Source organism: Bos indicus x Bos taurus, chromosome 11, assembly GCF_003369695.1.
Source record: "Bos indicus x Bos taurus breed Angus x Brahman F1 hybrid chromosome 11, Bos_hybrid_MaternalHap_v2.0, whole genome shotgun sequence".
Taxonomy (NCBI): Eukaryota; Metazoa; Chordata; class Mammalia; order Artiodactyla; family Bovidae; genus Bos; species Bos indicus x Bos taurus.
This window is the reverse complement of record NC_040086.1, coordinates 34090442-34118280: the sequence shown is the minus strand read 5'-3', so window position 1 is coordinate 34118280 and position 27839 is coordinate 34090442. Positions and strand designations below refer to the sequence as shown.

The window sequence follows — 27839 nt, the reverse complement described above, 5'->3', positions numbered from 1 at the left end:
CATTCTATATGTGTCTTGAAGTCTGAAGTGGGTTTCTTGTAGACAGCATATATAGGGGTCTATTTTTTGTATCCCTTCTACCAGACACAACTGAGCACATATACACATGAATATCCATTTTATACTTTGTGTTGAAATCAACACTTGAGAAGAAGGTGTATACTTCTGCATTTGGATGGAATGTTCTGAAGATACCAATGAGATCCATCTCATCTAATGTATCATTTAAGACTTGTTTTCCTTATTAATTTTCTGTTTTGATGATCTGTCCATTGGTGTGAGTGGGGTGTTAAAGTCTCCTACTATTGTGTTACTGTCAATTTCTCCTTTTAAGTATGTTAGTGTTCGTCTTATGTATTGAGGTGCTCTTATGTTGGGTGCATAGGATTATTTTATTTTGTCCAAAAGACTCTGAATGTTCTGTTCTGACTGCTTTCTTTAGGTTGTTTCTTTTTTTTTCAGTTTTGGTAATTTATACTCTCCTGCTATCACTGATTCATTCCTTAATGCTTTTGGGTCCTCTAATATGCTTGAAAAAGGCATTCTTCATTTTGATTGTTATGATTTTGATTTCCAGCATTTCCATTTTATTATTTCTTATAGTTTTTTTTTTCCTTAGGCATAAGTTACCTATCTTTACTTATGTGTTGTCTACCTTTATCTTGAGCACCTGAGACTAACAATAATAGCTATGTTAAATCCCTAATAGTAACAATATTTGTATCATGTGTGGGATTAATTATGGAAATTTTTAAATCTTTTTAAACTGTGTTTTTTCTTGTCTTTGAGTGGACTTTGTAATTATTTCTTGAACTCTGGACATGCTATATGGAGCCATAGGTCCTGAGGTCAGTTACGTTTATGCTTGGAGATGTGTACACCTTTACTTCTGTAAGGGTTTTAATATGGGAAATTATGATATTATAGTCAGCAGTTGAACTGAGAATAAAGATTATTATTACTATAGTTACCCCAAGAATATCACAGGCTACAAATATCTAGTGATACCTTGTGTTTATGGTGGAGGCATTCCACCATAAACATTCTAAAACAATGTGTCAGCACGGAGGTGGGGAGCATAGGAGAAGGGAACGTTTTTTAACATTCTGATTAAAATTCAACCTTAGGCAACCACTATGAAAGTTGGGAAAACATACTATTTTTTTTAATCTTCACAAAGATGACATATCAATATATTTAAATAATAGTTAATATCTTAGCTAGAAAATAAGTGCAGTGGAGAGGATTGGGGAAAGATTTAATATGAGTATTCAAAACTACTTGATAAGATTAAAATATTAATCTCTGTATTTTGTCCTTCAAACACAATATAGTACTCTACAAGAATTATAAAACACTGATCATACATACAATTATATCTCATGCAAAGAGTTGACTAATTGGAAAAGACTCTGATGCTGGGAGGGATTGAAGGCAGGAGGAGAAGGGGACGACAGAGGATGAGATGGCTGGATGGCATCACTGACTCGATGGACATGAGTTTGGGTGAACTCCAGGAGTTGGTGATGGACAGGGAGGCCTGGCGTGCTGCAATTCATGGGGTCGCAGTTGGACACAACTGAGCAACTGAACTGAACTGATAGAGTGAAGTCTTCCTTCTATTTATATACATACCTTAATATAGTAGTAATTCATTTATGAGTGCCAATATCCCTAACAAAAAAATGTGAAGGTTTCTGTCTCTGAATTGTTCTTTCTTGTTTACAAACTTTCTGTCAAGGACTCTGATAACATTCATTTGACCAACTTCTATGATCAAAAGTTAATATTCAGTTTAATTTATCAGTTGTTTAACATGATACTGTGTATTCATTAAACTTTGCTTCACTTCAATAACCAATTTTTACATTTCTTTTGGCTAGATTTTTTTTAACAAGTCTCTTCAAATTTGGGGGCTTCCCAGGTGGTTCAGTGGTAAAGAATATATCTGCCTGCCAATGCAGGAGATGCCGGAGATGTGGGTTCAATCGCTGGGCTGGGAAGATCCTGTGGAATAGGAAATGACAACCCACTCCAGTGTTCTTGCTGGAAAATCCCATGGCCAGAGAAGCCCAGCAGGCTACAATCCATGGAGTTGCAAAGAGTCAGACATGACTGAACGACTGAGCATCATCCTCAAATTTTCAAAGCTAAAGTGCTCCCAGGTTCAATCCTCAACTACTCTATAAAACTCAGTTTCAGGGAGTTTCCTGGTTGCCTAGTGGTCAGGATTCTGGGCTTTTACTGCCAGGGCCTGGGCTCAGCCCTTGGTTGGGGAACTGAGCTTCCTCCCTCTCTAAAAAAGAAAGTGCAGTTCCAACAATATTCTCAAGTCTTTAAGCACTGAACACCACCTATATTTCCTGTATGCTGATAATTAGCAAATCTATGTCTATAATCTGCCTTGAATGTCATACTCATATCTTTAGCTACCTATTCAGTATTTTCATTTAAATGTATAACAGACATTTCAAACTCAACATATCCAGAAAAAAACACCTGCTTTTTGTATAGCCTGCTTCTATTTCTCATTTCTGTAAATAGTTATTCTAGTTTTCCATGTTAGTACACTAAAAAGTATCATGTAATTTTTCTCCTTCTTTCTCTCATACCTCATGTATAACCATCTTTAAACACTTGTTAGCTCAATCCTCAATAGATACAAAAAATCTATTATATTTACTCTACCATCACCATCTATTTCCCAAATTATTGTAATAACCTTTTAAACATTTCCTTTGTGTCCATTCTATGCTCCTTATACATTTATTCTTCACATAGCAATCAGAGCTATTATTTTAGAATATAAGTCATACTGTGTTGTTTATCCTTTTAAAGCCATCCAATCACTAATCATTTCGCTCAGAATAAAAGCCAGAATACATATGGTCACCTATAAAATCTAGATCTTCAGGCCTTACTATCTTATAATCTTGTATACTTTCCACTCCAGTCCAGCTATACTGGCCTCACTTTTCTTTCCAAATGTCAATCACTATGCAAATTCAACTATGGTGTTGGAGAAGACTCTTGAGAGTCCCATGGATAGCAAGGAGATCAAACCAGTCAATCCTAAATGAAATCAACCCTGAATATTCATTGGAAGGACTGATACCGAAGCTGAAGCTCCAACACTTTGGCACCAACACTTTGGCCACCTGATGCAAAGAGCTGAATCATTGGAAAAGATCCTGATGCTGGGAAAGACTGAGGGTGGGAGGAGAAGGGAGTGACAAAGGATGAGATGGTTGGATGGCATCATCGACTGAATGGACAGAGTTTGAGCAAACTCCAAGAGATAGTGAAAGACAGGGAAGCCTGGTGTGCTGCCGTCTATGGGTCTCAAAGAGTTGGACACAAGTTAGCCACTCAACAACAACATGTAAATTCAGGACTTTTGTATTTGATTTAGCCTTTGCCTGAAATGTTTTTCTCCCAAAGAGATGCAAGATTTTTCCTTCCCTTGTCAATTAAGCCTTTCCTGATGTTGCTGTTCAGTCGCTAAGTCATGTCTGACTCTTTGCAATCCATGAACTGCAGCACACCAGGCTTCCCTATCCTTCACTATCTCCCAGAGTTTGCTTAAACTCATGCCCATTGAGTCAGTGATGTCATCCAACTGTATCATTCTCTGTCACCTCCTTCTCCTCTTGCCCTCAATTTTTCTTAATGAATCTAATACAATACCAATATCCTTTTCCCAGAGATCCCTTATGCCCTCCACTGTACTTGTGTGTACAAAGCTGTACCTGACATAGTATATATTTATTTGTATATTGTCTATTTTCCCATTAGGATATAAGCTCCTAAAAGGCAAAAAAACTGTCTAGCCTATTTATTACTATATTCCCCTTACCTAGAAGCGTATCTGACACATAATAGTCACTGAGTCGATAGTATTTATGCTGAATAAGTAAACGGATGAATAAATCTTAGCCATTTTACTGTTCCCAAAATGTTCTTTCATGGACTGCTCTATATAATACAATGGCTTTTTGACTAGAGGCTAGATCTAAATTCCTCCAGTTACTTACAAGATGTTAAACATCTTTTTTATGTCATTTTCTGACCATTTCCAAGTAATGCAAATAATGGAATATTGGTTTGCCAAAAACTGAACCCTCCTCAGGCTGAAATCACTAAATTTATAGAGAAGCTGATTATTTGTATATATGACTAGTGGCTAATGATTGCTTTATAGATCATCGAATAGTAGCACCAATGGAATCAGAACTTGAAAAAAGGTTTTAAGATTAAATTACTTACTGCAGAAGGAGATTCAAAGTGCTTTTACTACTTTAGAATTGTCTTTGAGATCATTGGAAATCAAGGATCTTAACCAGGGATGCTAAAATATCTGATAGGTTTGACATTAAAAAAAAAAAAATCCTATAAACTTATGTTGTAGCTCTTTTGAATGACATTTTACATTATTTGTAGTTCTATTCAAATAAAGAAGGTGACATTTTGGTTTATAGCCAAAACAGAAATTGAGTATTTACCTATGCAAATCTCCATGCCCCACACACATTTTCCAGTTCAAATAAAAGAGTCCATTTCTAAAACCTTGTATTCTATCCATCTGCCTTCAAACATAATTAGAAGGTCAAATAAAACTTCTAATTAAACACACAGGTTAAATACTTAGATCTAGAGTCTGGATTTAAAAGATAAAACTGCCAGAGAGTCACAGAGTATATAGAATTACAAATTTAAGGCAAGCACATTTAAAACATACACTGCATGCACACAGATGACTCTGACTCTATCCTAGCATAACTGTATCCATCAAGGAATTATACCATAAACACACCCAAGAGAAATTTTTGCAAACTAATGACGAAAGGTGAGTAACCCAGTCTGCATTTATCATTTAGATTTCAACACAACTATAACCTAATACTGAAACCTTCAAGTTCTGTACACAGTAAAAGAAACTGTTTGTAGAGTTCACACTTCCCTTGAAACCAGCTGCAAATATCCTCTCAGGCAATTCTGTATCACTGGCTAAAGCATCAATGGTGAATTCAGTTCAATCTCACTCAAACACTGTGATTATCTACTACAAAGAACACCAAATTATTAAGTGCAAATACTATGATTTCTTGAATTGTGGTTAGGTCTGGATCAGGACTGCTACCTGCAGAACTACTGTCCTCTGATATCTGATATGATGGTTCATTTCTTTTTCCCAAACTCTAAGAGCTCCCCCCATCACCCCCCAAAATGGACTGTCAAACCTTGCTTTAAAACCTTGCTTCATTTTTCCTTTACTTTTTTCCACAAATACTATGAAATGATGACCCAACAATTTTATAGTCATACATAAAAAATCAAAAATCAATACTACTGAAAAAAGATAAGTAGAGGAAAAGGGGGTGGACTATCTCAAAACCTTTCTATATAATAATGCAATAAAAATTAAAGTATTGGCATAGATAGGAGGGAACAGAAGAACTTGATTTACGGAAAACTTTCCAACTTACTCTCTTTGTTGTTGTTCAGTTGCTCAGTTTTGTCCAACTCTTTGTAACTCCATGGACTGCAGCATGCAAGGCTTACTCTCTTAGTGACTTCTGAAAAAGCAAGACTGATTTTATCACTGACTTTTCATATGCTGTGATAATTTTCTTTAAAGCATGGTAAAATCTGTCAATAGGTAAATTTTAAAAATTCAAACACAAACACATTTTTAACCTTTCAATAATTCTTTACTTACCCATAACAATGAGAAGACCGTGGACCACAACTAGAAAGTAGTCCCTCCATAGTGGCTGTACTAGTTTGCATTCCCACCAACAGGATAAGAGGGTTCCCTTTTCTCCACAGATACAAGATGCTTGGGGCTGGTGCACTGGGATGACCCAGAGGGATGGTACGGGGAGAGAGGTTGAAGGGGGGTTCAGGATGGGGAACATATGTACTCCCGTGGTGGATTCATGTTGATGTATGGCAAAACCAATACAATATTATAAAGTAATTAGCCTCCAATTAAAATAAATAAATTTAAATTAAAAAAAAAGTAGTCCCTCACTTGTTATAACTAGAGAAAGCCTGCATGCAGCAACAAGATCCAGTACAGCCAAAAAAAAAAAAGAACTAAATAAAATTATATTTTAAAAATTCTTCTATCTGTTCCCAATATCCTCAGTTAATCTCTATTTGATTATTTTCATCACTATTCTGTGAGTATTCAAATAAGTGAGTGCGTGTGTGCTCAGTGCGTCTGACTCTTTGCAACCCTATGCACTATAGCCCACCAGGCTCCTCTGTCCATGGAACTTTCTAAGCAAGTATACTAGAGTGGGTTCCCATTTTCTATTCCAGGGGATCTTCCTGGATCTTCCTGGATCATAGGGACTGAACTTGTGTCTCCTGCATTGACAGGCAGATTCTTTACAACTGCACCATGTGGGAAGCCTCAAATACTCAAATAGGAGCTCCCAAACAAAAAAGAAACAACTCCTACCAAGACCTCTTATTTTTTTCCAACAACCATCCCATCTCCCTGTTTTTTCCACAGAAAATTCCTTACAGTGTTCTCTCATCACTGCTTCTTTTTTCCAATTTCTAATTCTTACCTCAACTAGTCATCCTGAACTTGTGTCTCTACAACTTCCATGAAATTGTTCTTTTTAAAGACATGGATAACCAGTTAAGCTATTCTTAATTTCTCTTTTTCCCATAATCCACACATTTGAACCATTTAGAAGTTCAGTGGACACTAACTCCAGAACATTACCAAAATCTCTCCAGTTGTCTCCATCTGTATCACTACCAACCTGGTCATAACCATCGTTATCTTTTCCTTGGCATTTTCCCAGTCTCTTGTTTGATCTCCCTTCTATTCTTCTTTCTACTCAAACACCAGTCAAAATGAAATATCAATCAAATCATTTCCCTCCCCTGCTTATAATACTCCAATAGCTTTATTTTGCACCTAAATAAAATTTAAATTCTCTATTATGTCTTAAGAGACTTTATATTATCTGATTCCTGTTTATCTTTTGGCCTCTAATTACACCAAAAAATCTTCTGTTTATTATGCTCTAGCCACAGGAGTCTCTGTACACATCCTTGCAACACCAGGTTCATTCCTACTTTAGGCGTCTAAACTGCTTTACTCTGTATATGCCTCATTCTTTATAGCAAGGGTGGAGACTGGGGCAATTGTGTTATTGCCCTACCAAAACAATGAGCCTGGAACTACTAAGATAAAGAACTTTACTGGGAGAGGCAAGATTATGAAGATAGATAGATAGATAGATATATAGAAAGATAGATAGATCTATATCCTAGATAGATAAGACAGACAGATTTATTTGTAATTGTGCCACCATTTCAGTTACCTCCAGGAGGAGAAGGGGGCAACAGGGGATGAGATGGTTGGATGGCATCATTGACTCAATGTACATGAGTTTGAGCAAACTCTGGGAGATAGTGAAGGACAGGGAAGCATGAAGTGCTGCAGTCCATGGGGTCACAAAGAGTCAGACACGACTGAGCAACTGAACTGAACTGAACTGAACTGAACCCAATGGCCTCTATTTTGAAAAGGAGTATATGATCATCATAGCAAGTTGGGGAGGAACACATTTTAACTAGGATCTTTCTTCAGAATTGCTAAACCAACATCTGTATAGATAGTGGTGAACAAATAGGTTCCTTTACATAGGACAGATAGAAGTGAATGAAAAACGGACCTTGAGCTTCCTCCATCTGCTTTCCTATCTCCTTCTCTATCACTTTCTTCTCCTTTGAAATATATATTGTCTTAGCTCCACTCTCAGCTTTATAATGTTAATTTCCATATCTCTACCATACCAGCATGCAATCTGGGAAATCTGTAATGTAAAAATCCATATTTTAGTTGATATTCATGATATAAGAATGTTACCATTGCCATGTATTTATGTTCTAAAAAATATCTGATATTTAATTCTGGCACCATACACTTTTCCCTATAATTAAAGTTTTTTTGGAAGGTATTTGAAAAGGTAAAGGAATTGGGCCAGAGAGCAGACAGAAAGAGGAATATGGTAAGAACACTATTTTATAAAACTGAAACTACCCTCTGATTGCAAAGTGCTCTTTTTCTCCATTAATATTATGGTTGAGAATCTGATTTTCCCCTTTTCTTTCTTCTCCTATTTTTAAATTATTTTCCTTCCTTGGTATTATATCTGTCATGGTTTTATTTCAGCTCTTAATCAAGGCCCACTAGACTGGTTCCAAATAGGAAAAGGAGTACTTCAAGGCTGTATATTGTCATCCTGCTTATTTAACTTATATGCAGAGTAAATCATGAGAAATGCTGGACTGGAAGAAGCACAAGCTGGAATCAAGATTGCCGGGAAAAATATCAATAACCTCAGATATGCAGATGACACCACCCTTATGACAGAAAGTGAAGAGGAACTAAAAAGCCTCTTGATGAAAGTGAAAGAGGAGAGTGAAAAAGTTGGCTTAAAGCTCAACATTCAGAAAACAAAGATCATGGCATCTGGTCCATCACTTCATGGGAAATACATGGGGAAACACTGGAAACAGTGTCAGACTTTATTTTTTGGGGCTTCAAAATCACTGCAGATGGTGACTGCAGCCATGAAATTAAAAGACACTTACTCCTTGGAAGGAAAGTCATGACCAACCTAGATAGCATATTAAAAAGCAGAGATATTACTTTGCCAACAAAGGTCCATCTAGTCAAGGCTATGGTTTTTCCATTGGTCATATATGGATGTGAGAGTTGGACTGTGAAGAAAGCTGAGCACTGAAGAATTGATACTTTGAACTGTGGTGTTGGAGAAGGCTCTTGAGAGTCCCTTGGACTGCAAGGAGATCCAACCAGTCCATTCTGAAGGAGATCAGCCCTGGGATTTCTTTGGAAGGAATGATGCCAAAGCTGAAACTCCAGTACTTTGGCCACCTCATGCGAAGAGTTGACTCACCGGAAAAGACTCTGATGCTGGGAGGGATTTGGAGGCAGAGGAGAAGGGGACGACAGAGGATGAGATGGCTGGATGGCATCACCAACTCGTTGGACATGAGTTTGGGTGAACTCCAGGAGTTGGTGATGGACAGGGAGGCCTGGCGTGCTGTGATTCATGGGGTTGCAGAGTCGGACACGACTGAGCGACTGAACTGAACTGAACTGAGAGTTACAACAGTTCCAATTTTTGCTCTAACATATCTTTTACACTGTGATCAAGAAACCTTCTCAAAAACATAAAGTAAAACTCACAAAAGACTATGTGGGAGGCACTTAGGAAATATGGAATATTCAGAGTCAGCCCATTAACCTGCTCAAAGTCCTTCAATGTCCTCCCATCATCTTCAGATTAAATGTAAACCTATAAAGCCATCTGGCCCTGACCACCTCAAGAGTTTTTTTTTTTTTTTCTCCTGACATGCCCCAAGCACTTAAAGCTCCAGACGAAGAAAATCATAACCCACTCCTCAAATGAAATCTCCCATGTCTCCAAGTCAAACACACAAGTGAATAAAAAAGGTCATTAGGAGGGAACAATACTTGAAACAACAAGCTGTTTCTCATGCAAAGGTAAGTTGGAATGAATTTCCCAGAGGAGATGAACGCACCCAAGAAAATAAACCATCTCCTAGGACACATAGCTTCTGGTAATCGTATTTATACCTGTCATGATATGAGAATGAATTGTATGCTCCAACAGAATGATTTGAAAAGAGAAATATTATGGATTGTCCTGGATCTATTGATATGATACTGAAATAATTCAGTTAGAGTGTGACAATTTTAACACAGAACTAATAGCAAATTCAAAAAAGGCAGTGCTGACCTTCATGAACAGTAAAACACTGAAAATAAACAATGTTGTAGAACCACAATCCCTTGACCCAAATGAATTTAAGTGACTTCACTACTATTCCTCTGACTAAATAGCTTCTTTAATACAACAAGTAGATTAATACAGTCAGTACTCAAATTTGTATCACTGGTCCTGAGTATACAGAAGCTTAAAAAAATTATGGAAATATCTTCCCAACTTAAGTAGTAACCACACAGCTCAAGAGTAGAGGTGATGATAGATGATTCATCAAATAATTAAATTTGTATTGTCTAAAATCACCGAGCCAAAGACAAGGAAATGCTTAATTATCTATTACATGTAAGTAATTTTAAACACTTTTATCATTTAATTTTGACATTAAACCTATATTTCAGGTATTATCACCACCATTTTACAAAGGAGGAAATTAAGACTAATGGAGTTTAAGCATCTTTCCAAGGAAACATGGATGGTAAGCAGAACTTGGACTCAAGCCCAGAATTGCTATTCCTAATCCCCATATACAGATAATAATAAATATCTTCAGAGTTTCTGTCATTATTAAATAAAACAGCATATTAAAACACTCCATCATAATATTCAGTTCACATTATGTAAAGGGAAAGCATCCTTCCTGCCTAGTTGTAAGGCTGTCTCCATAGGCCAAGCATTTCAACAACTGGATAACAATAATCTTGGCAAATTCCATACATATTATGGACTCTAACATTGTGGTTGTAAATTTCAATGTTTTCTGTGACAAGTCAATAACAGCAACCTGCTGGCATATATGGCTTTTATAGATTCAGGAAGTGCATGCCACAAATACAGATATTAAATTCAAAATAAAACAAAACAAAATACCTCAGCTGTTCAGCATGAATGCATTCTCTGACATACTAAGCTCATAGGCCAACAGTTTGTGAACTTGACCTACCTGCTGAGGGCAAAGCCAGACAGAATCCTGTTAACTTAGCTTAGAATACAGCATTAGAGAGCTGATACTACATCCCTATCTCTTTCATTCTAAAAGTTAACCTCATCTGGTACCAGACAATAGTACGCATAATCTCTAGCATGTAGCCATAATAATATTTACCTAATTTTCCAATGTTTGCCATCCTTCAGGCAAGACTGATAGACCAAAGTTAACACCTAAGTTATGATCTGAACATTATTTCCCTAGTTGAGAACCAATCAGTTTATTTCCCTTGAAAACCTGAAATGAATGATGAGATTGCAGTTGGTCTTTGTTAAGTATTTGAGTAGAATGATAATGTGGATTTTGGACTTGAACTTTTGTAAAAGCATTCCAAATTCACAAGGAAGAGAAATACATGAGAAAGCAAAAACCATGTTAAGTATAAAATAGGGAGTTGACTGGGTGAGAAGTGAGCAGAAAAGAGAAGATTCACATTAGAAAGGAGAGATGAAGATGACAATGAGTGATAGAGTGAGAGAAGGAGAGAGAGCCAAATATGATGCAGCTTCTCAGAATTACAGAGGTAACTGTCTCTGGCTCCCACCCTTCTGGGTCTGATTTCCTTGAGCCTTCCTGCAGACTAGCACCCAAATTACATTTCCATGATGGCCACAAGTTTACAATACACAACACATTTTATATGAATGTATCTGAGTTCATTTTTACATCTTGGTACCCAAGAGTACTCAGGTAAACACATTATCAATTCTTCCATTAGATGCATTTTTGCTTAATCCTTACATTAAAAGATCTGGAAATTTCTTCTTATCAGAAACTTTCATTACATATAAGTCAAAGCCTAGTGAAAGTGAAAGTGAAGTCGCTCAGTCGCTCAGTCGTGTCCAGCTCTTTGCGACCCCATGGACGGTAACCTACCAGGCTCCGCGGTCCATGGGATTTTCCAGGCAAGAATACTGGAGTGGCTGCCATTTCCTAATCCAGGGATCTTCCCAACCCAGGGATCAAACCCGGATCTCCTGCATTGCAGACAGACGCTTTACCATCTGAGCCACTAGGGAAGCCCTAGTATATCACACCATTTTGTAAATTTCCAAAATTTCTATGTAACCCTGAGATAAGAAACTGGGGATTGATGGATAAAATACAAAGATTATCTCTGGAAAGCCAAGGATACATCCAGAGATGTATAATTGTTTCATTTTTATAGATATTCATAAATTCTTTCTAAAAGCACTGGCATTACTGATTAATGTAATACCACAGCAATTTTACTGCGATATTTTTGGTATTAAGAATACTTTTTAAATTGCATGAGACTATTTTATGTAGAATAAAACACATGCAAAAAAAAGGGCTACTGATCGTTTTTTTGGTATGAAGCAATAACAAGAATGAGAAAAAAAAATTAACTTGGGTACTCCTGGAAGAGGATATTTGAGTGCTTTTAAAGAGGACAGCATCATATTGAGGGGGAAAAAAAAATATTGGAATATAAAGAAAAATACCCAGTTCTTATATTAGTCTTAATATAAACAAGCTATTGAAAAAGACACCATTTTTACTTTATACATCGATAACATAATTTTTAAAACAAGAATATGTTTTTGCTATTTCTTTGGACTTGTCTAAGTTGTTTGGTATGTGGGTGAATTTAAAATACTCCTTGATGTAAAGATAAAACATTCAGACCAAATATTCTGCTACCAGTAAGCAGAAAGTCTTAGAAAAAAAAAAAAAAAAGCACATCTATTTGAAATTATCATAGCTATGAAAGTGCTGCAGAATTACTTGGGCAAGTTCAAGAGAACAAATATCCAAAGAAATGAGAGAAATTTGTGGGGCCATTATTCCTTTAGAGACACATGTTAATTTTAGAAGAGATTCCTGAGATACTGAGAAACTAAACATTCTGAGAGACTCCTGGGTTGGAAGACAAACACTGGAGTTTGGACCCTATCAAGGGAAGAAAAGGAGCAGGTTAAATCCCCTTGCTTTTCATCTCAGTTCAGTTCATTCACTCAGTCGTGTCCGAGTCTTTGTGACCCCCATGGACTGCAGCATGCCAGGCCTCCCTGTCCATCACCAACTCCCAGGGTTTTCTCAAACTCAAGTCCATCGAGTCAGTGATGCCATCCAACCTTCTCATCCTCTGTTGTCCCCTTCTCCTCCCACCTTCAATCTTTCCCAGTATCAGGGTCTTTTCAAATGAGTCAGTTCTTTGCATCAGATGGCCAAAGTATTGGAGTTTCAGCTTCAGCAACAGTCCATCCAATCAATATTCAGGACTGATTTCCTTTAGCATGAACTGATTGCATCTCCTTGCAGTCCAAGGGACTATTTTCATCTAGGATCACAAAATACTATACACTAGATATGTGGGTGAATTAGAAATAGAATTGTTCTCCAAGGGACCAATGTGCTGTTCTTTTCCAGTTTTATTGAGATATAATTGACATAACATTGTGTAAGCTTAAGGTGTCCAACTTAAGCTTATCAAGTATATGAATTAATATACTTAAATAGTATAAAATAATTAACATAGTAGGCTCAATTAACACCTTCATCACCCCACACAATTATCATGTTTATGGCAAACACATTTAAGCTTTACTCTCGTAGCAACTTTTTTTTATTTTATTTTTAAACTTTACAATATTGTATTAGTTTTGCCAAATATCGAAATGAATCCACCACAGGTATACATGTGTTCCCATCCTGAACCCTCCTCCCTCCTCCCTCCCCATACCATCCCTCTGGGTCGTCGCAACTTTCAACTATATAATACAGTATTATTAACTATAGTCACCATGCTGTACATTAGATCCCCAGAACTTATTCCTCTTGTAACTGAACGTTTATAGACTTTTTACCCATATCTTCCATTTCCCTTGCCCCTATCCCTGGGCAACCTCCATTCTACTCTGTTTCTATGAAATAGGCTTTTATAAATCCTGCATTTAAGTAAGATCACAAAGTATTTATCTTTCACTGTCTTATTTATTCCACCTAGTATAATGTCCTCAAGGTTCATGCAACTTGTCACAAATGTCAGTATTCCCTTTTTTTCTCATGACAAAATATCATGTGTTATGTTTATATAAACACATGTATCTATATACACATATACACATATGTATATACATATATGCATGTATGTGCACATGTACATACACACACATATACATATATTCCCTTTTTTCTCATGACAAAATATTACATGTTATGTTCATATAAATGCATGTATGTATATACACATATACATATATACCCAGTGTGTGTTTAGTCACTTAGTTGGATTTGACTGTGTGCAACACAATGGACTGTAGCTGCTAGTCTCTTCTATCCATGAGAGTTTTCTAGGCAAGAATATTCGAGTGGGTTTCCATTTCCTCCTTCAGGCAATCTTTCTGACCCAGGAATCTAACACGTGTCTCCTGCATTGCAGGTGGATTCAAACTGGTGGCTTAACAGTAAAGATGATGATACCACTCTAATGGCAGAAAGTAAAGAGGAACTAAATAATTACTGATGAGGGTCAAAGAGAAGAATGAAAAAGCTAGCTTAAAACTCAGTGTTCAAAAAAACTAAGATCATGGCATCTTGTCCCATTACTTCATGGCAAATAGAAGGGGAAAATGTAGAAGCAGTGACAGATTTTATTTTCTTGGTCTCAAAAATCACTGTGGACAGTGACTGCAGCCATGAAATTAAAAGATGTTTTCTTCTTTCTATGACAAACCTGGACAGTGTATTCAAAAGCAGAGACATCACTTTGCTAATAAAGGTCTATTTAGTCAAAGTGATAGTTTTTCCAGTAGTAATGTATGGATGGGAAATTTGGACCATAAAGAAAGCTGAGTGCTAAACAATTGAGGCTTTTGAATTGTGGTGCTGGAGAAGACTCTTGAGAGCCCCATGGACTGCAGGGAGATCAAATTAATCAATCCTCAAGGAAATTAACCGTGAATATCCATTGGAAGAACTGAGGTGAAACTGAAGATCCACTACTTCGGCCACCTGATGTGAAGAGCCGACTCACTGGGAAAGACCCTGATGCCAGGAAAGACTGAAGGCAAAAGGAGAAGGGGGGAGCAGAGTGAGATGATTAGATAGTATCACCAACACAATGGACATGAATTTGAGCAATCTGCGGAAGATAGTAGAGGAAGTTAACCTGTTAACAAGTAAACCTGGAATGCTGCAGTCCATGGGGCTGCAAATAGTTGGATATGACTTAACGACTCAACAATAACATTCTATTGTTTTTCATGATATCATAAATGTAAATGCCTCTTTACTTTTACAGATATTTTCCTGTTAGGATATGAAAACATAAATAATTTCTACATGTTGATTTTATATTCTGCAACTTTACTGAAGTTTTTCGTTAGTTCTAATAATTTTTTGGTGGAGTCTAGGACTTTCCATAAATAAGGTCATATTATCTGAAAACAGATACTTTTCTTCTACCTTTATGATTTAGATGTCTTTTATTGCAAAACTACTCTGTTTAGAACTTCAAATAGTATGTTGAATAGGAGTGGTAAGAGTGGACACCCTTGTCTTGTTTGTTACCTTAGAGGAAAAGCTCTCCACCTTCCATTATCAAACTCTCTCAACTGTAGGATTTTTATGTATGGCCTTTACTATGTTGATGTATATTCCTTATATTCCTACTTTTTTGAAGATTTTTATCCTAAAAGAATGTTATGTTTTTTCAACTGACTTTTTCTGCATCTGATAAAAATCATACAATTTTTTTATTCACTCTATTAATCTGCATATCACATTATTGATTTGAATATAATGAACATTTCTTGTATCCCCTTTGATCACAGTGTGTAAGTTCAAGTTTGTAGTCTCTTTCTGTTCTATATATTTGTGTTAATTTTCTGCATGTTCTCACTAGACACCTTTCAAAGTTTACTTTTATCACTATCAGGACACGTGCAGGGAGAGAGCCACAGAGTTGGGGGTGTGTGGGTCTGGCTTGCAGAGCACTGGTGGTGCCCATGGGCCAGTTGTGAGAAACTACAGGCAAATCGTTTCCAGCAGCTCATTTATGGGCTTCTTGATGGAGGCTGCAATATGGTAAATAAGATATGTCTCCCTTAATTACCCCCTGAGCATCATTATCTGCTGCTCTACCAGCCTCTTCATACCTTTAGTTTTGTAGCTCATGACTTAATGCCCTACATGGGGCAAGAGAGACAAGGACATCTTTGGCTGTGTCCCACACAACTGGGACTCCAAACTCCCCACAAGGCCTCACTTTCCCCAGTGTGAAAAATCTTGGGCTAAGAAAGGTCTCTTGACATTTAGTTTTGCTAAATACCTTGAGGGAGATATAATGTGGATAAAGTCAAACTGTTCCTCTTACTCTCTTAAACGAATCTAAACTTGAATATTTTTGCTTCAGTGGTATACTGGAATTTTTCTTCTGGCCTCTTAGATTTCTATAAAAGTCCTTTCATATGTGGGTTATTGTTTAAAACAGTGTTCTCCAGGGACTCCTGGACCACACTGAGACAGGCTGGAACCAGACTATAGACTACTGCAGGTTTCACAGCTGTGAGTAAAGTCTGTACACCTACTGCCTGATGCATGAGTGGGTGAAACTCCTCCTGGATTCCTTGGTATATGGTGTTGGATCCCACAGTGCCCACAACATGTTGTGTATGAATGAAGGACTGTTGTTGTGGGGTGGGATACAAGGAGGAATGTCTTATTTGGCCATCTTGCTGACATCATTTGAAAGACCAGTTTTAAATCATTCTGATAACTAAGTATATTCTGGTAATCCAGGATTGCTAATTGACTTAGAGCTACATGCCTGAAACAAACTTATATCTTACCTGGAATGAAATTATATCATTCTGTTCTTTATCTATCAAACTTATTTATCAATAAAAAATAATCTGACTTATAAGATGACCAAGTGATCTGACTTAAAAAATCAAGAGAAAGAATATAAATAGATACAAAATCATAGTGTATCCAGATAATAGTCTTATAAGACATGGACTTTAAACCAGCTGTGATTCATAAACAGTCTGTGAGCTAAATATTTTTTACACATTTAAAGGTTTGTAAAAACAAAGACACAACAGTAGCAATAATGATGGTAACACAAAGACAATTATGGGACAGGGCTGTACATAGCCCACAAAGACTAAAACATGTATGGTCTTGCTCTTTATATATATAAAAAATAAATAAAATAAAATAAAAAAAATAATAAAAATATTGCCAACTCTGTTCTAGGAAATAAAATGCATTGTTATTTCAGCAGAAAATGGAAACTTTCAAAAACGAAGCAAAGGGAAATTTGAACTTAAAATACAATATCTGATATTGAGCAAACATGAGATTGGGTTTAAATGAAGATAATATACCCTTAATTAGAGACTTAATTGCTCTATATTAGCTTTGAGTGAAGTAGCAAGTGTGGATTAAAAAGGTTGGTAACATAAGAAATACTTGAAGAGATCATAGGTGGTAATTTTCCAAAACTGATGAAAGATATCCAACCATATATTCAACAATTGCTACAAATACAAAGAAAATCACAACTAGGCACATAAGTATAAACGTACTGAAGAAAAGACATAGAAAATCCTTAAGATTATCATTTTTCAAACAAAAGGAAAGGATATACTACCTTCAGTAGCTTAGTAAGATTGACTGTTAACCTCTCAATGAAACAATGAAACACTGCCTTCTGTCTTGGAAGACAATTAAATAACTTCATATTTGAACGGATGATGAGGGACTAGCTGAAAGTCTTTATGCAGACTGTAGGAAAGTCTTTATCCAATCAGATTTTCTTCAGAAGTGAGTGTAAAAGACAGATATTTTACATACACAAATACCAACTAATAAAATTTATCAGAACCAGATATGAATTTAAGAAACACTAAAAAAAATATCCCAAATTGTGACTATAAGATTAAGGACAAAATGACCCCTTCAAAATTAAATACTTTCTGCAGAAAAATAACAGTAACAATAACTTGTATAGCTTTAAATATATATGTAATTAAAATACACATAGCAAACATTCTTAGAATTGATGCTGAGTTATATGAAGAATATAGTTTTATTCAGGAAGGTCACTGGCCTCATAGATAAGGATGTGCAAAATACAACAATAAATATTATGCTAGATCTTGAATCAAAGTATTTGTGAATTTGAAAGCATTTGCTTTGTTTTGATATAGAAATGTAGAAATTAAAAGTCTGAATCAGATGTTCACAGTTATGTTCTCCTTTCCTGAGGGAAAGAATATTAAAAGATCCCTTAAGATATCTCATAGACCTTGGCTACTGCTGCTGCTGCTGCTAACTTGCTTCAATCATGTCCGACACTGTGCAACCCCATAGACGGCAGCCTACCAGGCTCTTCCATCCATGGGATTTTCCAGGCAAGAGTACTGGAGTGGGTTGCCATTTCCTTCTCCACATAGACCTTGGGGAATTTATCATTTCCCAGGTCAGTCTTACATGTTCAGAAACTTGACTTTTGTTCGTAAAATGACAATAGATTTTTCTCTCAAGGGAAACCTCTTTTTTACCAAATCGTATTAGTTCATGAAGCCAAATTATTAAATGTTATATGCATTCATAATATTCAAAACATGCCACCCAGCTAACAATCCTGTATTCTCCATAATGTGATGTTATTTTTCTATGAGAATTATCACCAAAAATGGGAGATAGTTTTTGGAATAATCAGACTAGTTTCACTGTGTAGAAACCTATTTAGGATAAGACTATATTTCAGAATCAGGCTTGTTCACAACAGTCTTATAATATGGAGTCTTCGTCAAAAGGCTGTATCACTCCCAGTTCATCAGCTCAAGGTACTACCAGTACACCTTTTTAGTCCATCCATGGATGCTACATGATCATGGGTCATTTCCCCCCTTGATTTATTTCTGTATTTGAGTAATTTAATATGCTTAAATTGACATTGGTATTACTATGTTTCTTCAAGCAATTTTAATATGTCTGCTTTAGTTTATTTTGGGTTGATTTTACACTTTAAATTACAGAGACTGGACTTCACTGATGGTCCAGTAGCTAAGACTCCACACTCCTAGCCTGGGTTCTATCCATGGTCAAAGAACTAGATCCCACATGCCACAAATGACAGTTCATATGCTTCAAGTAAAAGATCTTGCATAGCCAAATAAATAAATATTTTAAAAAATAAATTACAGAATATACTCACATTTCTCTTATTTCTAATATTTTGACGCTTCACCTATATACTAATGACAGAAATTTTAATATTCTTCTTAAGAAAGATAAAAATACATCAACTATACATATATGTTATTCCAACTTGTGTGCATTTGTGTTTTCCCAACTTGTCTCTGTTGGTTATTGTTGCTCTAAAAATTTCTGATGAAAAATTTAACACTGTTTTTTCAACTTAGTGAACAATGACATTTTCACACTATTTACAGCTTCATAAGGATTGACTGACAGGCAGTGTCAAATGGGTAAATGGCTCTCTTTGACATGTTATAAAAACTGACAATCAGTTAAAAGCTCATGGGGCAAAGCAGTAATACATAAAGCTAGAGATACATTCAAAATGTACTCAATAAATATATGTATATATACAACTGATTCACTTTCCTGTACAGCAGAAAATAACACAACATTGTAAAGCAAGTATACTCCAATAAAAATAAATAAATGTACTAAAAAAAATGACTACCATAGAAAGTTTTTCAACCAGAGAATTAAGGAGAATCTAGATAATTTAAAAATAATAAGGACATATGACATTGGTCCTAGCTATACCAGAAGATTGGTTAACTTTATCTAAATGGGGAAGGTCTTTATTTATCTATCTATATAATAGTCCTAAAACTCAAAGTGAATTGTTAATAGCAGATAACACATATACTAAATAGGTATGACTAAATAAGTAGAAAACATAAATGAATTACATTAGAATAGTGTGAATTTAAGACTTTTCATTCTAAAGATCTTAAGAGAATGTGCTGTGTTTCTATTCCTCACTTAGGCCCTTACCAATGACTGAGTTATAAACATAAGCTCATTTCTTTGCTTGAGTAAGTTATTTCAAGAGAATGTCAAATTAGAGAGGATAAAGCTTCCCTGGACAAGAAGTAAAATTCAGTCATTTTGTACATGAGAAAACTAGAGATCAAAAAAACGATTTAGATTTTTAAGGCTACACAAGAAGAGATTTATGTAAGTGTTTATACACAGGTAGATAAACTAGCTTAACATAAATGGATGAGTAAGATATGACTTAAAAAGAAAGACATAGAGGGAAGATTTAGTGGTATCAAATGACGAGTTTTGTTAAAAACAGCATTACAAAATGATCACCTCATCAAATAATTGAATGAAACATATTTAACTTAATATAGACTAACTACACATCTAGAATGTAGTTCATCCAACTTCCTCTGAACTCAGCACTATCAAACCAATTCTGCTATACTTTAACCAGCTACTAGTATGACCTCTCAAGCAGGACACTCACAAATTAGAATCTCTCTCTTCCAAAAGTTCATGGCTTTAGAGCCTGCAGGTGATATTGGAGTTGATTATAACAAAAATTAACAAGTCTTAGAAGACAGCAGAAAGCAGCAGCTATGAAGGGGATATCAAAACAAATTGTAGGAACTAGCTAGGAGTTGGACACGACTGAGCGACTTCATTTTCACTTCTCACTTTCTTGCGTTGGAGAAGAAAGTGGCAACCCACTCCAGTGTTCTTGCCTGGAGAATCCCAGGGATGGGGGAACCTGGTGGGCTGCCATCTATGGGGTCACACAGAGTCGGACACGACTGAAGTGACTTAGCAGCAGCAGCAGCAGCAGCAAAAAAATAGACATAAATCAGTAATCTACTTCTCTGTATCTGTTAACAACTCTTAGATTAGAGTATGTTTAGATTTAATTTTATTTATTTTTAGAGTGGTTTCCTGGCCTCACTCACATTTGTTTAGTCTCATATTAGGATAATTTCTTGTTAAGTTCTATATTTCACAGAACAGTTTATAATTAAAGTTGAATGCAGCCTAACTGGACAACCTATGTTGATCCAGTTTAAAATAACTGTGCTCAGTCATTTCTGACTCTTTTCAACCCTATGAACTGTGCCTACCAGGTTCCTCCATCCATGGGATTTCCCAGGCAAGAATACTCAAGTTGGTTGCCATTTCCTCCTCCAGGGGATCTTTCCAACCAAGGGATGAACCCATGTCTCCTGTATTGGCAGATGGATTCTTTACCACTAAGCCACCTGGGAGTCCCAAAATAACATTGTTCAGTTCAGTTTGTCGCTCAGTTGTGTCTGATTCTTTGAGACCCCATGGACTGCAGCACACCAGGCCTCCCTATCCATCACCAATTCCCAGAATTTACCCAAACTCAGGACCATTGAGTCGGTGATGCCATCCAACCATCTCATCCTCTGTCATCCCCTTCTCCTGCCTTCAATCTTTCCCAGCATGAGGGTCTTTTCAAATGAGTCAGCTCTTCGCATGAGGTGGCCAAAATATTGGAGTTTCAGCCTCAACATCAGTCCTTCCAGTGAACACTCAGGACTGATTTCCTTTAGGATGGACTAGTTGGATCTCCTTGCAGTCCAAGGGACTCTCAAGAGTCTTGAATAGATCACAAATTTCACTGATTACAGAAATACTGTTTTAAAGAAAAAAGTCATATTTTATGTGGAAGGGACTTAACCAATACCAAATGGTTAAAAGAAGATGTGACTGAGAACCTGGTATCCTTAGCAGTATCAGCAGTTGCCAAACTTAGTGGATTTGGAAGCTACATTTCCATACCCATCCACAGGAATTCCAATTATGCAGTCTTGGGATGAGTCAGTAAACTGTAGCTTACCAACAACCATGCCCCCACTGCACATACACAAGCACACAACAAAATGCAGGTGAATATAATAATCAGTTAAGTTAGGGTTCATTATGATGAATGATCATGGGCATTTCACTTTAGCTCATTCATAAATGTAAGAAGCTATGTATTTCTAAAGTGACTTTTGATTGCAAATTTTATATGTCTGATATAGCCTCTTGCTAGTCCAGTGATTTCTTCTTGAGGATGTTTGATCCCCTCAGCATCACTTAGGGAGAGTTTGCTCTCTCTGGAGGCTATCTGTTCCATTGTCATAAAGCTCCCAATGCTGAGTCAAAATACTGCATCTTCTACTGCTTTGTCCAAGTTCTACCCTTTTAAAAGTATGTATTCCTGTCCATCTGATAGCCCTTCAGATGCTTAAAGGTTGGGTTTGCATCTTTCCTTCAAAATTTCTTCTCCAGGTTAAAAAAAGATGTAAAGATTATAACCATGAAAGAATATAGTTTCTTCTCAATAAGCTACTTAAAATGGAACAAGTTCTCAATATCAGTAAGATGATGTCTCACTAGAAAAGAAGAAAAATCAGTGAAATAATCTGGAATTTTGTATCAATACTTACATTTAGAGGAAATCTTGCCAAGAAAGAGGCTGAGGAAAATTGTAGGAGTGTTACAGCCTACCAGCAGATGGGGTGTGGTAAATTCCAAAGTGAGAAATGGAAGACTGAGAAAAAAATAATAAAAGTACATACATAATTTTTAAAATTAAACTGTGTAGGCTGTAGCATATTCTTTTAAAATCATGATATTGTTTTGGATATCCTGTTTCTAGTGATGAACAATTAATCAAATTGATTTATCAAGATTTCTTTTATATAATATAGTCATTCAAATATAACTAAATTTATAAATTATAACTGAACTAGTTACATAAACAAAAATAAGATGCAATCCATAAAACAGAGGATAAAGGAGTCATAATAGAAATACTATTTATCTATGAAGATATGAATATGATAAAAATAAATTATACACCAAATCCAATAATTATATAAATAGGTTCCCTCTAACATAAAAAAGAGGTTAATTCAGAAAAAATAAAGGAAATACAATTCAGGAAAAGGATTCTTAAACTTATTTCAAGTGACGCAGTTACTGCTACTGCTAAGTCACTTCAGTCCTATCCGACTCTGTGCGACTCCATAAACCGCAGCCCACCAGGCTCCCCCGTCTCTGGGATTCTCCAGGCAAGAACACTGAGTGGGTTGCCATTTCCTTCTCCAATACATGAAAGTGAAAAGTGAAAGTGAAGTCGCTCAGTCGTGTCCGACTCCTAGTGACGCCATGGACTGCAGCCTACCAGGCTCCTCCGTCCATGGGATTTGCCAGGCAAGAGTACTGGAGTGGGGTGCCATAGTTACTAGCTGCTTGCGAATGTATATGTAATCAAAGCTCCAGGACAGTCTTATCACTTCTTTTTCTTATATAATCAAAGTTTTAGTTTCTTCTTTATTTAGTTTTTCCTTTATTTCTGACAAACTTACTACTTCTCTCCCCACTCTCAAAACTGCTATATGCTTTGCAAAACTGTTAGATCAAAAGTCCTTTTTTCTAAATATGCTGTGGATTGTCTCATGACCATTTTGAACAGTTTTCCTTCTTGAAACTATCTTTAAGTTCAAAGACTTTTAAATGTCCTGATTTTTCATTGTACTTGTGTCTGTCTTTCTGATGATTTTCTTTTCTCCATTTGTCTTTCTACAAAAAGCAAATCTATTCTTGTTTCTCTTAAAAAAGTCAATAACAATCAGTCTTTAATATAAAGCTCTACTTCTGAACTCTCAGTAAGCTTCTAATCCCTTATCTCCAACTCTCTCCTTAATATTTCTATTTGAATGTCAGGCTATTATCTTCCAGAATCAAAGACTGTTAAAGTTCCAACTGACCTGGAGATCATCTAGGCAAATCTCAAGTTCCAGATAAGGGTATAACTTGAAAGAATAATCATTCAAAGTCACTTAGATCATAGGGGTAGGACAAAGACTAATGCAGGAGTTCTGTATTTTCCAGTCTACAAATTGTATGTTGTATACCACATACATGATTTCTGTTTTGTTGATAATTTAGACTAAATTCATAAATTTTATAGACCATAATTTATTAAAGAAAATTAGCATGTAGGGAAGGATATGGTTAATATCAACAATTTTAAGCCAAATAAATATGCTTGGAGGTGTTCAAAATTGACTCACAAAAAAATTAACTATTGGACTGAACAAGATTTATTTTTGAATTTTTGAGAACCTATAAAATAATTTGCTTTGATTGGCTCAGTTCTTGTGGGTTGATAAACTTGATATCTCAACTATCTCTCAAAAATCTGAATCTGCTCCAATGGCTGTATTAAGAATGCACTTATCAAATTTAGATGTTTGGGATGGCAGAAACTTGAGTATCTCTGCAGACCCAGTCCCAGGGAAACACTGGTAACAAGTGGTAAAAAGTTTAAGAAAGATAACAATTCAAAGACTCTGAAAATTATTCTAATGACACAGAGAAAATTAAGAAATATTTATTTTAGAAAATTTACTAAATTTTGGTAAGAACACTGCAAGTCTATGGCACTTGACTATGACCTGTTCCCTCATTCCCCTATTCTCCCTACCCTTCTGTGGTAAGCACAGCCCCCAACATGCCTGGTCCCTCTGACAAGTTTCTCTCATCAACATTTTTAGGCTTATCAGCAGCCTAGAATCTGGGCTTACCTTCTCAATTTCATGCCCTGACCACTGATATGCATGTTTATCTCTATTAAAGTAATAAGGCTTGACTGTTAAAAAAAAAAAAGTATGATAATAGAAACATTGATCTAGGCAGTACAACCAGTAAAATAGGGTTTCCCTCTCCCTTTACCTCTCAGTCAAAGATATGGTATTTCAACATAAGGGGCAGGCCACTTGAATTTTTCTTCTCCACTCCACCCCCAAACAGCAGAGGCTAAACTCCTGGTGAGTGTTGAAACAACTTAGGGGCTTCCTTCCTCAACCCACCCTTTCCACTGAGCAGAGGATTTACTCTAGGCTGAGATTTTTCTGGTCTTTATTGGCCTTTCCTCAACTCATTTATTGGGCAAAAGTTCCATATTCAGAGATGTAAGCTGAGAAGTCTACTATACTCACTCAATACCCTCATAATGGGATGGTATCATCCAAGGAAAAGGAGAATACTGTCCCTATCCTCAGCTGTGGAGTAGAGGCTCACAGATTTGCCATGTGAGATAGGCAGTTAAGGAAAAGTGAAAGTGAAAGTTGCTCAGTCATGTCCGACTCTTAGTGACCCCAGGGACTATACAGCCCATGGAATTCTCCAGGCCAGAATATTGGAGTTGGTAGCCCTTCCCTTCTTCAGGGGATCTTCCCAACCCAGGGATTGAACCCAGGTCTCCCACATTGCAGGCAGATTCTTTACCAGCTGAGTCACAAGGGAAACCCAAGAATACTGGAGTGGGTAGCCTATCCCTTCTCCAATGGATCTTCCAGACCCAGGAATCGAACTGCGGCCTCCTGCATTGCAGGCGGATTCTTTACCAACTGAACTATCAGGGAAAGTGAAAGTGAAAGTGAAAGTGAAGTCGCTCAGTCGTGTCAGACTCTTCCTCCATCCATTGGATTCTCCAGGCAAGAATACTGGAAGCCCACAGTTAAAGAAAACTTTCCTCAAAGTTACTGAGAATTTAGTGCAATTTGATTGTGGACACACAAGGATCTTCCATTTCTGAGTGGGCTTTATAAGGGAATTTGGATCAAATTGTTGCCACTGCTGCTGCTTCTGCTGCTAAGTCACTTCAGTCATGTCCAACTCCATGCGACCCTATGGACAGCAACCCACCAGGCTCCTCTGTCCCTGGGATTCTCCAGGCAAGAATACTGGAGTGGGTCACCATTTCCTTCTCCAATGCATACATGCATGGTCAGTCGCTTCAGTCATGTCTGACTCCATGCGACCCTATGGACAGCACCCCACCAAGCTCCTCTGTCCCTGGGGTTCTCCAGGCAAGAATACTGGAGTGGGTTGCTATTTCCTTCTCCATAATTGTTGCCACATTACTATCAAATATCAGAGTCTCTTTGATTCCAGCTCTGGACCCTAATAGTCAGTTCTGGTACAAACAAAAAAAGTTCTGTTAGATAAGAAGTTAGCTACGCACATATGACAGGCAGCCCCATGGGCTGAATATTCAATAGTCCCTAATCCTGCTATTTACCACCCTGCCCAAAACAGACCCCTATCAGCCCTCCAAAATGGTCATGGGCCTGGAAAAAATCCCCCACTAGCCAAGTGGAGGAACATGTGCACGTCTCACATTACCTTATCCTTAGATAACCTTTGGCAGCCATTGGGCTTATTAAAATGTTCATAAATATTCTATGGATAAATACATCTAATTATAACTGACTGAATCATGGGCAGGGCCTGCTCAATAGGGCCTCTTATTATATAACTGGCAGCTGCTGTTAATTAAGACTGTCAATCAACAACCACCTGGATTATGCAAAAAACCTTGCCTTAAAAGCTGTACACCCCAGCCCTCCTTGGCCATTACCTTCCTTGGCCTGGCTTACCTCTCTTGAGGTGTTCTTTCAGCTCTCTCTTTCAATAAACTCTCCTGCAACTGGTAAGAAACAAGGCCCAAGGTAGAAGTAGTAATGGTTTCACTCAACCTTCTGTTACAGGGATATTCTATGATTCATGGCAAGAATTTGGTCAAAGCACTCAAGGCTCATTTTCTTCTTGCTATATCAAAACTTGATCCTGAACCTTTATATTACAAAGTCGGAGTAACACATTAGCCTAAAACCTGGTCTAAACCCTACTCATTAAATATTGCAAGCCCTCTTCCAACTCAAAAAAAAAAAAAAATATATATATATATATAAAATACTGAATTTTGGTGAAATCAATGTATAAAAGTATAGTGCCTTTTTTTTTTTTTTTTTTTTTTTTGCCTGCAAGGACATATTGAATACCTGATCTATTTAGGTTAAAAAAAAAAAAGAAATTTGATAACACACAGGTTGTATGTGTTGATACAATGCAGCTATCACCTCTGTTCTAACCAAAGTATATTTTACATGAACGTTTTCTCTCTCACTGAGAAATCTTTACTGGTTTTCTATATATTTCCTGTTAATTGTTATACTTCCTTATATCACTAAGTTTTTTCTTACAATGCAGGGGAAGGGGGGATATAAAAATAATTATCTTAGATATAAAAATAATTATCTCCCTAAAATAGTTTTAAATAATTTGAAAGCTACATATTTTCAAGGAAATACACAGAAAAATTCAAGATAGTTTTAGAATTGTTCACAGCGGTAGTATCCAATCATTATCCAAGACATGTATTCCATTTTCTTGGTTTCGATATGAGAAACAGAAATCCATATATCCACACAAAAACAAAGCTCACTCGTTTTCCCTCCCCTTCTTCAGAGAAAAAGACCTTGTCATAAGTATAAAAGCCTCAGCAAGGTTTAAGATTTAAAATTTCATTAATTTATCAGAAGCATTTAGGCAAATTACCTCAGTGCTGAAACGATACAAAGTAACTTCAAAGTTTCATTTTTTTTTTTTTTTCAAACGAGTTTGGAAGTACAATGTGTGGCAATTCTTTTCCCCTGGGAAACTTTAACAATTCTGTATAATTAAAAACTGACCTGGAGGATGGGCAAGTCAGAATGGTATTAGGTTTCAGGGCCTCAGAAGCTGGCGGACTCGGACTGTGGCTCCACAGCTACACCTCACAGGTTGGTGTTGCCGCCCCGGGAGATTCCTGAGCGTTGGTTCTGGAGGCAGCCCGAGCATGCGCAGCTCGCTGCCTGGGGTGTCCGGCTCCTGTCAGGGCAGTCCCGCAAGAGCTCGACATCTGTGCGGGATCCAGTTTCTAGTCCCCTGACTGTGCTCCTGAGAGAGCCCAGACCTCACTATGCCTCCAAGTTTTGTGAGCGGTCAGGAGTCTGAGGGGACTGAGGTTTACTTGATGTGACGTGTACGAGACTCCTGAGAACAGCTCTGGAACCGCGGCCCTCTGGTATCCAGGACACTAAGGTAATTTTTTTTCAAAACTTGTTTATATATATATACACACACATATATATGTGTGTGTGTATATATATATATACACACATACTTTTTTTCTTGTAGAACTGAAGCAC

General features: G+C 36.8%; 1 long non-coding RNA gene across 1 annotated transcript; it reads right to left on the bottom strand.

The window, feature by feature from the left end:
* Positions 1 to 3601: 3601 nt before the first annotated feature.
* Positions 3602 to 27477, bottom strand: LOC113901196. Its single transcript, XR_003513345.1, has 3 exons — positions 27342 to 27477; positions 22245 to 22348; positions 3602 to 5576 (listed from the first exon to the last, which is right to left on the bottom strand). It is a non-coding gene; the product is annotated as an uncharacterized LOC113901196 (long non-coding RNA).
* Between the last annotated feature and the right edge of the window lie 362 nt (positions 27478 to 27839).